General features: G+C 50.4%; 1 protein-coding gene across 8 annotated transcripts in view; it reads left to right on the top strand.

Moving 5' to 3' along the window:
- The first annotated feature begins 2477 nt into the window (after positions 1-2477).
- RNF152 (ring finger protein 152) overlaps positions 2478-12975 on the top strand; it is an 80247-nt gene continuing 69749 nt past the window's right edge. The window contains exons 1-4 of one of the 8 annotated variants that reach the window (XR_006707846.1): positions 2478-2902; positions 4157-4280; positions 4932-5046; positions 10053-11807. The gene's annotated coding sequence lies outside the window, so the exon portion shown is untranslated. The other 7 variants (XR_006707845.1, XM_045459421.1, XM_045459419.1 and 4 more) reach the window with 7 other exon arrangements.

Genomic DNA, 12975 nt, shown 5'->3' with positions numbered 1-12975 from the left:
TCTGCTTTCTCTGTTTGAGTGTGTGTCCTGTGAGGGCAGCAATTCGGGTCTGTTTTCTTCTCTCTCCTGATCCTAGTCCGTACTCAAAGAATATCTGTCCAGGGGCGGCTGGGTGGCTCAGTCGGTTAAGTGTCCGACTTCGGCTCAGGCCATGATCTCACCGTCTGTGAGTTCGAGCCCCATGTCAGACTCTGTGCTGACAGCTCAGAGCCTGGAGCCTGCTTTGGATTCTGGGTCTCCCTCTCTCTCTCTCTGCACCTCCCCTCCTTATGCTCTCTCTCTCAAAAATAAAATAAAAACATTTAAAAAAAAAAAAGAGTATCTGTCCAATGAACTCATGAATATCTGATCTTTATGTTGCTCCTCAGGACCAGTGCCCATCCTGATGGGTGTCTCTGTCTGGCGTGTGAGGCCAGAAGCTTTGACCACGCTGTCCGCCAGCTTGCAGCTCCGAACCCTGCCCGGCCGTGGCCGCCTTGCTCCTGGACCGGCCTCACTGAACACTCTGCTCAGACGTGTCACTGCCTGTTCCTCCCCTGACTCAAACGGTTGCTGCCTTCCCCGGGGGGCTGCCCCCGACTAGTCTTAGAACTGGCCTATCCCAGTCTGCCCCAGTTAATTAACCTTCTCTACGAGACAGTTTCACAAGACTGGACAGAAGGCAGAACACCCATGATGTCGAGTGAATTAAAATGCCAGCCAGCGGGAATGAATGAGTAAGGATGCAAGTGACCCCACACCACGCCGAATGCTCGAATCCTCCCAAGGGGTTGTTTTGAAAGCAGCTGAAAGAAGAGTTTAAATATTTTGGAATAATTACTGGTCCCTGAAATTAGCTTCTTAAAAGTAGGCTTTAAAGACCCTCGTGTATAATCATAATATTTATAGGCTAAACTTTCCCGGTAAAATATTTGGGTGTGATAACTTACCATCCTATTCCAAGCTCCTGGTCACCATCAGAGATTTCAATACTCTCGTTAGCGTCTCATTGAAAAAAACCTTTTTTTTTTTTTTCTTTCTGCCCTGAAATTGAGGCTGAAAATAAAGACTCCTAAAGTCTGCTTCAAGAATACCTGAGGCTTTTTTTTTTTTTTTTTCAACGTTTATTTATTTTTGGGACAGAGAGAGACAGAGCATGAACGGGGGAGGGGCAGAGAGAGAGGGAGACACAGAATGGGAAACAGGCTCCAGGCTCTGAGCCATCAGCCCAGAGCCCGACGCGGGGCTCGAACTCACGGACCGCGAGATCGTGACCTGGCTGAAGTCGGACGCGTAACCGACTGCGCCACCCAGGCGCCCCAAGAATACCTGAGGCTTTTAAAGCCCCCATCTAGTTTTCACTCCTGCCAGGTGCAGCGAGGAACTTTAGGGAACGAAGGGAAAAGGGGTAGTAGCCAAGTGAACGCTTTAGTTAGGAGAGAACTGACAGCCATCGAGCTATAAACCTGTCCCTGGGTGACTGATTTCTGTATGTGCTTAGTGACAACACATTTGGAAAGACCATTAACAGGTTTTACTCGTGGAACAAGGAGGGTCAATTGAGTACATTTTGAATTTTAGTAGGCCATACAGGGCCCCCTCGTTGGTTCACAGGGTTTCCTTTCCTTGAAAGAAGCACTTCAATGAGCTTTTGGCAAAGGTTAGAATGGGAGTTCTTTCTTTGTGGACAAGACAGTAGGACAGAAAGACAGCTCCACTCCAGCAGGAGTGGAAAGGCTGCATATGCTCTGTTGATGGACTCAGTAAAGCCCTGGTGCTGAAGATCCGGGCAGGATGGTCAAGGCTTATCTTTACCAGAGTCATAGAATAGAGTTTTGGATCTTCATTCTGCATAGAAATCCTTTAAAAAGAGCACGGATACCCTCCTCTACGGGCGACTCCCCCTCCTTCATTCCCCAATTTTGCAGTCACAACAAGAGGCAAGAGACCAGGTCTTTACATTTCCTTGGAGGAAGTGGTCATTCTAAGCAGGGTTTCAAGGTGGAGAATAAGGTGGGCCCCGGTGGGTCGCACCTGCCATATAACCCTCAGGACTTGCACCTGCCTCTTTCCTACTCCCCGACCCCCTCCCAGGGAGCGAGGCGGTGATGTGTGTGGGGGGGGGGGGGGTATCTGTTCCGGCGTCTCCGGACGCGTCCTCCACTCCACAAAAGCAGAACCCCTCCCTGCTTGGATTACGTGAACTTTTAGGGGCAGCCCAAAAGTATCTGAGGTGACGCGGATTCCAGTCCCTCGGTCGCCAGCCGCACATTTGTCCCCGCCAGCCTCTGCCCCCACCTCGGCTCCGCTCTGGAGCCGGCTGAACGCGGCCTCTTCACACCTGATTGTCGTCCAGGTCCCCCCCCCCCCCCCCCTTGCGCGGGGGGAAAGACAACGCCGAGGTCCCGGCCGAGGTTGGGCACTTGGGGCGTGGCCAAGGGAGCGCGCGAGCCAGCGTGGGCAGCTCCGCGCTCGGGGTGTCGGTGTGGCAGGCCGGACTGACAGACGCACGTCCCGGACCCGCCGCCGCGGGGGCGTGGAGGGGGGGGGGAGGTGTCGGAGGAGGTGGAGCCGCCGGGGAGGGGCGGTGCCGCGGGGAGCGGAGCCCGGCCTCCCGCCCCCACCCCCTTCGGTGCCTGAGTCTGGGCGGTGACACAAAAAGCTCCCGCTCGGAGCCGAGCGCCTGGCGGCGGTGTCCGACCGGGAGCGCCGAGGGCGGCGGGCAGGTGGGGCGCCTCCCGCAGGGTCGAGCCGGGGGCAGGGGCTGCGGGCGCCGACGCCGCGCCCCCAGCGCCCGCCCCGCAGCCTGCCGTTGCGCGCGTCTGGCGGAGCGGGTGGCGGGAGCGCCGGGACCACCCCGCGATGCTACCGCTACCGCCGCCGCCGCCTCTGTAGGGAGCGCCCGAGCCCGCTGCGGAGAGAGGTCGGTGACTTTCGGTTTGTTTCTCTGCTCTGGCCCTCCCGGGTCGGGGGCGGCGAAAGGGGCGCGAAGGGTTGGATGTCTTCGCCCCCACGGCGGCCGCGCCCGGAGCCAGGGAAGCGGGGAAGGGGAGCCGCCGCCTGGTGTGTCGAGGGGCGCCTTTTGCACAGTGGATGGGGGGAGTCGGGCCGCAGGGGTCCCGGGAAGGGGAGCGCGGGCCACAGCGGGGCGGCCCCCGGGCGCCGGGGACGGGGTCCCTGGAGTTGCGTGTCTCCGGAGAGCTGGCGGAGTTGGGCTGGCGGCTGGGGCGGGGGAGCGGCGCTGTCGGCGGCTCCTCGGAGTCCTCGGATGCCCCCTGGAGCTCTGGTCCGAGGGAGCGCGTCTCGTGCCCGCGCCGCGCGCGCCCCTGAGGGTGCACGTGCGCGCGCGCCCCAGCGGCGCCCCCACCCCGCACGCGCCCCGGGATGGTCCCCTAGCGAGCCCCTGGTCCAGCGTCTTGCCCGCCCCCCAGAAGTTGCCCTCGCGCGCCACTCCGCCGCCCCGGAGCCCCTCTGGGGAGGAGAGGGAGCAGTGGCGGGCCAGATGTTGGGGGGTCTTTTGTGCGGACCCACGTGCCTGGGGCGCCTGCTCCTGGCACGGCAGCGGCAGGACAAAGCAGGCTGGACGCGTGGGACGCTGCACGCGAGGCGGCGGTCCCCGAGCCCGCCTAGGGTGGGGGTGGGGCGGGGGGAGCGCTGCACGGTTTTGGAAAGAGTAGAGAAATCGGCTGAACAGAGTGACAGTGACTTGATGAGGTGGCGGACAGGGGCGAAAGAAAGGATGCTTGTGAATGCGGCGCCGCTGTGTGTGTGTGTGTGTGTGTGTGTGTGTGTGTCTGGGCGGGTGACCGGGCGCCCCGCATTCCCATATAATCTGGTTTACTAGTATATTTTGCTAGTGTATGTTTGCCCCAAGATGTTATTCTACGCCTTCTCGTCTTTCTTTCCTTTTGAGGGGTTACGGTTGCTGGTAGAAGCTGTACCACCGGGGAACTTGGGGGCGGGGGAGACTGCAGCGGAGTGGGGGGAGGGGGGTATTTATCCTGTAGAGACAATTAGGGAGCGTTACGCCCCCTCCGCGGCTGGCGGGCGCTCCACGCCTCCGCCGCCTGCCTCCACCTCCCGGTGCACCCACTCCACCGCCGCTGGCCGGGGAGGGTGCTCGGATTTCTTTCTCTGCTGCGCGTACCTAACCCTTACTGCATGTATTTCACTGCAGGCTGAACAAAGCTCAGGCTCAATTGTGCTTCCTGCTTGTCAGCCTCTTGCCTCCCAAACGCGTACCGTTTCCACTTGATGTCATCATGCAGAAGGGGGTGAAAGGGACTCGGTGACAGATGCAGGTAACCCCCAGTAGTCTGGGTAGCCGCCTGGGTGTCTCTGGGTCATTTGGGCCAGCAGTGTTTGCACGGGGCTGTTTGGGTGGTTTCTGCATCCATTCCTTTGCTGTCTGTGTTGAGGAGCCTGGGGGCTGCTGAAACTCCTGGGTCTGAGAAGGAAATTGCAAATGACTTGAAACCTTCCTTTTGAAAAAGTCATTGAGGGCAGGGTGCGTTTGGGGTCGAATAAATTCCACCGGGTTTCTACTGATGGGAATTTTGATATAATCAATACATAGACAGTTGTGTCTGAATGTGGGGTTTGGATATATGCCTGCTTTCTTATCTGTAGTGATACATTTTGGCTCCAGTCTGGTAATGGATATCGCTTGTTGAAAAGGTATGGCTGGAAGGCCGATTATAAATTTGACCAGTGCTCAATTAGGGCATTGGTCAGATGTAGTAACCTTCTTACGAAATAATGTCTCTCCTCCAAGCCTTCATGGCAATAGTGTTTGCAATATCAGGAGGGACATGCCAGCAGTAAGTTAACTGGGAGGTGGAAGGGAGGGCAGTTGGGGGAGCAGAAAGAGAACAGAGAGCCTGGAGCGTTAGTTAAGTTTCCATTTACATAGCCATGAACCATTAGGCTCTCGGTCTGCATTTTATCTTTAGGTTGTTGGTGCTTTTCCAAAAACTCTGGCCGGTACCTTTCTTTCCAAGGATAGTTTTCTGCTTCGATGTCGAGCTAACGAAATCTGGGGTTATCTCGATAGAGCTCCATGAAAAGGTAACCTTCAGACATACCAGGACACCTTGGCACTGGCATTGTCTCCTAGAGGGCAGAGTCCTGGCATCCTGCACGAGGAGCAGAGAATAAGAATGGTGATGGGGGTGGACTCAAGGTTTATCTTGCTGGGAGAAGCGATTGCGGAGGGCCACGGGCTCCTGGTGCTCTGTCTTCTTGCACTGCAGCCACAGCAGTGCCGTGGCTATGGCAGACTCTCTCGTCACCATTTCCGCCCCCAAACCCACAGAAAGATAAAATTGAAAAACTTGAAACATGTGTCATTCACCTCTAGGGTAGTTGTGTTTTGAAAGGGGACTTTGAAAAAACAGGAGTGGCACTGGCATTGATCCCTATACTCAGAGCATCCAGGAATCCCTGGGAGAGGTGAAGGAGTTATCTGGTCTCAGCTAGAACAAAGGCCACCGCTTTGGGAAGATCAGATTTGTAATGGTGTTAGGATAGAGGTACTTTGACAAGTAATTTGAATGTCAGCAATAATGCAGGGTGTGTGCTGTGTTCCAGCAAGAGGAAAAGCCACGTGATGGGATAATAGGGAGTGTTAATAATGCAATAGAAACAAAGGGTGTGGTTTTTTTTTTTTTAATAGAAAAAATAAATACCTCACACACAAAATTCCCCATGAGAAGACCAGTTGCCTGCACATGTAAATGCACGTCCAAGAACAAAGATAGCCATAGTGCAGTGTTAGGTTTCCTGTGGTTTTAAACTGTGTGCGGTAATAAATCACAATAAAGTGTTGTATTGATGCTTATTTTGGTTTTTCTTTTTGTAGGTGGAGGCTCCCCGCCCCCAGATGTCTGCAGTAGTGTTTAGCTGTAGGCTGGGGGAGCCCTAGAAGGTTATCAGACCAACCTTTGCATCCAGTGCCCGAGTCCTTTCTACAATGTTCATTTAATTCATTCAGCAGATGTTTATCAAGCACCTGATAGGTCATAGACTGTGAAAGATGCCAAGGGGTGGGGGCGTGGGGTGTCTGGAGACATAAAAATGAGCCACCTTCAGGGAGCTTCTCAGAGACCTGATTCTGATGAAATTCAAAGGAAGCTAGAGAGAGAGGAACAAAGGGTGGTATTGGACTGCTGAGGGACTATGATCATTGAATGCCTCTTTCATTGGGGAGATCACTACTTCATAAGTGACCGGACCTGTTGTCCGAAGGTGACCTTTTCTTCAGCTCTTCAGCTAAATTCCATGTGAATATTTAGATTTCACCATTGTTGGAAGGTCATTCTGTTTCATTCTTTATTCCCTCAGAGTTGCTTGAACCTGTCTATCCTGTCTGCACCCTCTACTTTTCAAAGAATTACTTGAATTTTGAAACAAACCCTGCTTTTTTGTATTATCTGATTTAGGAAACAGTTGGTGGGAGCGGGGAGGCACTTTTGCAGGTTCTCTTTTATAAACAGCGACGTCTTGGCAATGTAGGTTAGGTTATGTTGCAGTAAGAAATCACCTCCAAATCTCTGGCTAAATACAGATTTCTTTCTCTCCCATACGATGTGTCCTGCGTGGTCAGCAGGTGGGCCTTGCTCATCATGGTCCCTCTAGGACCCAAAGTGATGGAGGTGTGACCCTGAGTGTGTGTGTGAGGTCCCTGCAGTGTGGGAAAGGAAACTCTGGAGGATCTTGCTGTCTGTATTCACGACACCCACGTCACCCACAAGTGACGTACGTTGCTTTGGCCACAACTAGTCCTATGATGCCATTTAAACCCCAATTCAATATTTCTCGCCCTGCAGAAGGGACAGCTGGATATAGGTGAGCCTCTCTCATGACCTCCGCAGGTGGTGTGGCCTAGATGAGGTTATGAAGTGTGTTCCTGTGGGGCTAGCTCATGCTTTGTAGACGTTGGGTGTTTACGAGTGCCAGTGCGATGAATGAATAATAAATATCTTAAGGAATTTGGTCCTGCCCCACCATGGTATTTACTGATATGTTGGTGTTATATATACTAATGTGATTGTCCATTGATCATCAAATAAAAAATTAAAGTGTTCTCTCTTGTCGCCTGTTTTGAGTAGTTGTTTATTCTGAAGCAATAGGCCAGGAGGTAGTTCCAGGGCTAGTTCTAGGAGGTTCTGTGTTTAGCATTATGTAATAGAGAGCTGTTACTTACAGACTTTCTCTCCCTCACCATCTGCCTCTTGTCTAAGACTTCCTGAGTTTGTCTGGAACAGCCTGGGGTAGAGAAGGAGTGGTCGTGGGCCTAATAAGGGCCACAACTAAGATTTCGAGGGGGCAGGCATGTGTGTAGGGTGGCCTTGGGTCACCCCCTTGTTACTCTGATGTTTAGAAAAGGCACTTTGGATATGTGCTGTTTTCTGGTCACGGGCCCAGCAGAACACCAGGTTGGGTTCTGGCACATTCGTGCTTCCATCAGCAGCCACGTTGACAACGAAGGTGGTCAGTTTTAAAGCCTTCCTTACCACGCTGTCCCTCAAAATGGTTGGGTGCTGAGGGGCAGGCATTGCAAGGGGCTGTGGATTAAGCAGTTGGTGGCTGGTAGAGAGAGTTTGCTGTAGGACACACCGGTTCCTTAAATACCTTTGTTGGTGTTGTGATAAATGCATGCACGGATTAGAATTTTTAGGATGTGATAAGTACCTGCGGCATAAGTGTGGAATTTAACAAAATAGTATTGCTTCTGGCTCAGTAATCACCTTGCTGAAGTCATTTCTATAAAGACAGCTCTCCCCAGACAGGCGATACGGTAAAATGCCTGCTGGCCCCTGAGTCACAGAGGCTAGAGGACATCAGTGTTAGCTTCAGAATGCAGAGGTTACCCTCTGCTTCCCTGGGGTGACAAACTATTGCCTCCAAACGGAGGGAAAGTGGGAAATGAGTGGCGGAGAAACCAGCAGGGAGAACCAAATATAGCCCATCCGGGACCTCCAGAAGCCAAGTCGGGGTGCGCGGGGGCTGGGCTGAGGGCGAGGCGCAGACCTAGCAGGAGGGGAAATGAGGCCCTGAGAGGCTAGGCTCGAAATATATTTAGGAAGCTCCAAAACACACGTCTGTATTTTGTTGGGCCTCTTGAGCGCCCGCCGCTGTCATTGCACGACGAAGGCGGCCGTCCAGGTGGAGGACGCTTGCGGAGTGGAGGTGGCTCCTAGCGCTACCCGTCCCGAAGGTGTGGTGGACAAAGCGAAAGGGAGGAAGGCGTTGATCTTCCTGCTCCCCCACCCCTGGCTTGGTGAGCCACGAGGTGTTCCAAGGAGCCCGCCTTCGCGGTTGAAATCTCCTTCGGATAAAATAAGTCCTTGTTTGATGTTTAAGGATTTTTTTTTTTTTTTCTGGATGACCTACTGTCATCGTAGGACGTAAGGCCAGCAGTGTGTGCGACTCGTTTCTCCTTTGGGTGGTCGTCGAGGCCTGTGGTTTTTCTGGCCCGGACCCTGTATGCCTGCTGAGGCTTGGAGTGCATTTTTTATAGAATCGTGGGGTGGGGTCGGGGGGGGGGGGGCTCCTTGTGATCTACTGGGAGCGGAGAGCATGAGTAGGACAGGATGCCTTCTTTGCCACTGGATTTATTAATTCCTGCGTACCTAACACTCACTGCAAACATTTCGCATGATAAAAGTTATTCTGACATCACACAGGCTTCCTGGGCTATCAGACTGCTTGCGGGGAAGGTATTGATCAAATGCAGACGAGCCTCTGGTGGAGGCAAAGTCAAGATGAGGTGGAATCTTGGAGGGCCGTGCTCTGTCCTGCTGTTTTCTGATTCACCTTCCATTTATAAGTCCAGATAACCACACTTAATACACTCCTCCCTGAGGTTCTATCAGCATTGATGAGGTTTTGGCAAAAGCTTGGACAGATAAGTGTGAAAATAGGGAGTATTCTTATTAATATTGAAGTTCTGCTGATTAACAGATGAACTTAGATGTCTCCTTACTGACAGATCCCCTCTCTCCCTTGATTTCTGTCCCCACCGCCATATCCCAGATGGGGACCTCATTTCTCTGGACTGTAAGAGTGGGTACCCTTACCTCCTGGCTTTTCCACCCCAATCCGTATTACAAAATGCTGATACTCTCAGGACAGTAGGCCGTTTTAATTGTTCATTCCCTTGCTTAATAGGGAATGGCTTTCAGTGGCTTCTGCTTTTTGGGGATGAAGTGCCTATATTTTTAGTCTTCCCTTTAAAGTTTTCCCCACCTAGACCCCAGACTTCATGTCCATCCCTGACTTTGGCTCTGCCTGACTTGAAAATGCCACACTAGCTGGATGGTTAACACACTATTCCCCCCAAATGCTTTCTTTGCATAGCCTGTGTTAAAATTCTGGAATATTCCATAGCCTGCAATGTCCTCTCCCTATGCTCTGTCATTGAAGGTGTGACTGGCTGTTAACTCTTCTAAAAAATTTAAGTCTGTCTCCTTAGCCCATCGCAATCCTTCACTTCTTCCAGGTTCTCTGACAAAATTGCCTACATCTCTCATTTCATTCAACATTCATTCATTCGTTCCACAAAGGGCGCTTATCATAGATTGTCTTGTATTATCGCCTGAGATAGAGGTGTCTTTTTCTTTCTGTTTAATTGCAAGGAACAGAAACCCACTCAAGCTACTTCACGTAAAGGGAGATACACTGAAAAGATGTCGCAGGGTGGGAATGGGACTTTTCCAGGCTCTGCTCAGCTGGGGGGAAGGGTGAGGGATCTGGCTTCCTCCAGGGGGACCTTCGAGCTGGTGGATGTAGGGACTGAAACCAGCAAGATCTCCTTTCTCTTTTTTTTTTTTTTAAATTTTTTTTTCAACGTTTATTTATTTTTGGGACAGAGAGAGACAGAGCATGAACGGGGGAGGGGCAGAGAGAGAGGGAGACACAGAATCGGAAACAGGCTCCAGGCTCTGAGCCATCAGCCCAGAGCCCGACGCGGGGCTCGAACTCACGGACCGCGAGATCGTGACCTGGCTGAAGTCGGACGCTTAACCGACTGAGTCACCCAGGCGCCCCTAGAGATCTCCTTTCTCTTGCAGGCTCCTCAGAGATGAACACTGGATGAGGTTTGAACCTATTTTGTATTCCCCACCATGTGCGTACAGCATAAGGGCTCAATAAATACTCAGTCATTGATGAATCTTTGACAGCACAGAAATGATCTCGACCCACTGCGATAAAGGAATTATGGATGTTTTTGGTCATAGACCTACGGGAAGTTAAGAAGAAGAAAACTTCTTTTTAAGAGCTTCCCCTACTTGCATTAATAATGATTAAGTATCGAATCAAATTAGAGTTGCCAGGCTGCATTGTACATCTCAGTGGTTGGGAAGTGAACATTCTCACCGAGGGTCATCATTCTAAGAAAATGAATGGTTATTGGTAGTCTGTTTTTTGATTTTAGTTTGTCTGCTTCTTCCAAAACAGTAACAAAACAAACAAAAATGTCTTCTCCTTTGTGACATCTAGCAAGCCGTGTTAGAACTTTACATCCCATAATCTCAAGGCCACCCCACAATCTCAAGAAACAGACTGTGCTGTTTGGGTTGAACCTTAGCGGGTGACAGTTGCCCACAACTGACTACCATATCTCCCTTTGTAATTAGCTTTTAGCCATAAATGCCTTCGTGATGGACCTCTGGTTTGCCTCGCCTCTTTTGATTTTGGAATACTCATTCACATGATAGAAACTTTTGTTTAACACTTGGAATGCTTGATCATTATGGATAGCGTTATTATGAAAGAGGAAATGTGTTCAGCTGCTTGAAGAAAATGGCCAGGAATACATTGACGTGAAAATAATGTTCTCAGTTTGAGGGATAATGAATGGAGCAGAGATAAATGTCTCAAAAACAAAGTGTTTGGTGTGATATTCTCTTCCAGTTGTGTTGCTCTGGGATGGGTTCGTAAACTGCTTCCTTGCAGGTTAAAAGGGGTTGGAGAAAAACGTGGATAGATCTCTGTACCTTGTTTAGAGAATTTGCCCCTTTGTTGCATGAGACATAAGGATTATGGTCATTTTAAGTGAATAATAGCTAATTCAACCATACAGGTAGAGAGCCATCCTTATCTGGGGCAAGAGACAGAGAGACAGAGCGTGAGCGGGGGCAGAGAGAGAGAGGGAGACACAGAATCGGAAACAGGCTCTAGGCTCTGAGCTGTCTGCACAGAGCCCGATACGGGGCTCGAACTCATGGACCGCGAGGTCACGACCTGAGCCGAAGTCAGACGCTTAACCGACTGACCCACCCGGGGCACCTGGGCATGAGAATCAGTGACTTAAACTCCATGTTAGATATAAAATTATATATATTAATTTTATTCAAATAGTGCCTGCCATTTGCTGGGCACAATTCTGTACAATTCTAAGTAAAATCCTTGCCTTTCCTCAGCTTAATGTACAAACGTAATTAATTTGGTTTTCTGCCTTTTATTTTTTGTAATGGCAAAGCTAACAGGGGACAGAATAAACCAAATGCATCTGATACTCTTCTGTCTCAATTCTTGATCCCTTACCATCCGTACCCACCTTACTTGATCCTAATTTAGTTAAGTGATTAAAAACATGGAATTTTGAAGCAAGATAGATTTGGGTTCAAGTGTTGGCTGTGCTGTAACGACTTTGAGTAAATAAGGTCTGACTGGGCCTTGGTTTCTTCATCTGGAAAATGGAGGGGCAGTCAATCTCGTTGACTTATTTAAGAGTAAGTCAGATAATTTACATAAGGTGCTTAGCGTGTTGCCCTGTGCATTGTAAACACTACATAATGGCGGCTATTATTAATGTCTGTTTTATTTAGCATCTACCATCCACCGGTCTTGGTGTTCAGTTCTGGAAATCTCAGGATGAATAGTTGCGCTCTGAACTGAAGAAGCTCGGTAACCAGCCAGGAGGATAACCACATCTAAGTAACTACGGCCTTTGGCATTTTTATGAGGATTTGCTTTGTATGTCATGTCATTGGAGTCTTGTCATTGGAGAGTCTCTGTAAAGCTTTGCTTAAATGATGTGGGGTTTAAAAGGATAGGCCTTCTCAGGAGGAAGCTGGAGGAAGCAGGGAGGCTGTGAGACCATCTGCAGGGAACTCAGGCTTTCCATAAAGAGCACCAGACCCCCTTCCTGTGGCCTCGCTCCTCCCAGGCAAAGCAAGGGTCTGGTTTCCTAGGGTCTGGTTTCCTGGGATGTAGGATGACACAGTGACTCAGCTTGGCCAGGACTAAGAGGATGCCCAGGTTGAGGGACTTTCTGTTTTAAGACCAGAACAGTCCCAGGAAACCTAGGATGAGTTAATCACCCTACTTAGGGGTCCTGTCCTGGTTCTGTGACTGTCTTAGCATCCTGAAGCAGGCTTTGGGGACACTTCACATGGTTACAGATGCAGCCATCCTCAGAAAGGAGGTAGGAGAGAACAGGACAGGATAAGACTGCAGAAGGCCAGCGTGGCTTTGTCAGTCGTTTTATTTATGGATCTTGTTTTGGAATGGGATCTTTGTTATTATTATTGCCATCTTTATTAAAGAAGAGATCTCTTTAGCACAGGCAGGAAGGAAAACTGGACTATACAATGTAAAGGTAAAGTTAATGGGATCTTTTAAAAATGCTCCACAAACCACGGTATTTGCTGTGCCTGGTAGGGTTGTTGCACAGGGCTTGGGGCACCGTTGACATTCATTAAATACTTGTTGAGGGACTGGTGGAGTTTCATCTTGGAGAGCTGGGTTCCAATTCAGGGCTGGGTTGCTGATCTTTGTAGGATTTCAGTCTGGGCCCTTTGACAGCTGATTTGAAAATGCGTACACCTAGATCTGCTCTGGGTTCCTTTGTTGTGCAGATAACTCGTGTTTTTATGTATGAGCTTATGTTCTTCTTGCCTGTTTTTTTTTTTTTTTCTTCTTGGTGGAACCATGTGATGCTAGCTGATGAGTTGCCGTGTCTTTTTGTTTGCAGCTAAGGATGCTTCT

The sequence above is a fragment of the Leopardus geoffroyi genome, chromosome D3, assembly GCF_018350155.1.
Source record: "Leopardus geoffroyi isolate Oge1 chromosome D3, O.geoffroyi_Oge1_pat1.0, whole genome shotgun sequence".
Taxonomy (NCBI): Eukaryota; Metazoa; Chordata; class Mammalia; order Carnivora; family Felidae; genus Leopardus; species Leopardus geoffroyi.
This window is presented reverse-complemented; position numbering and strand designations above follow the sequence as displayed.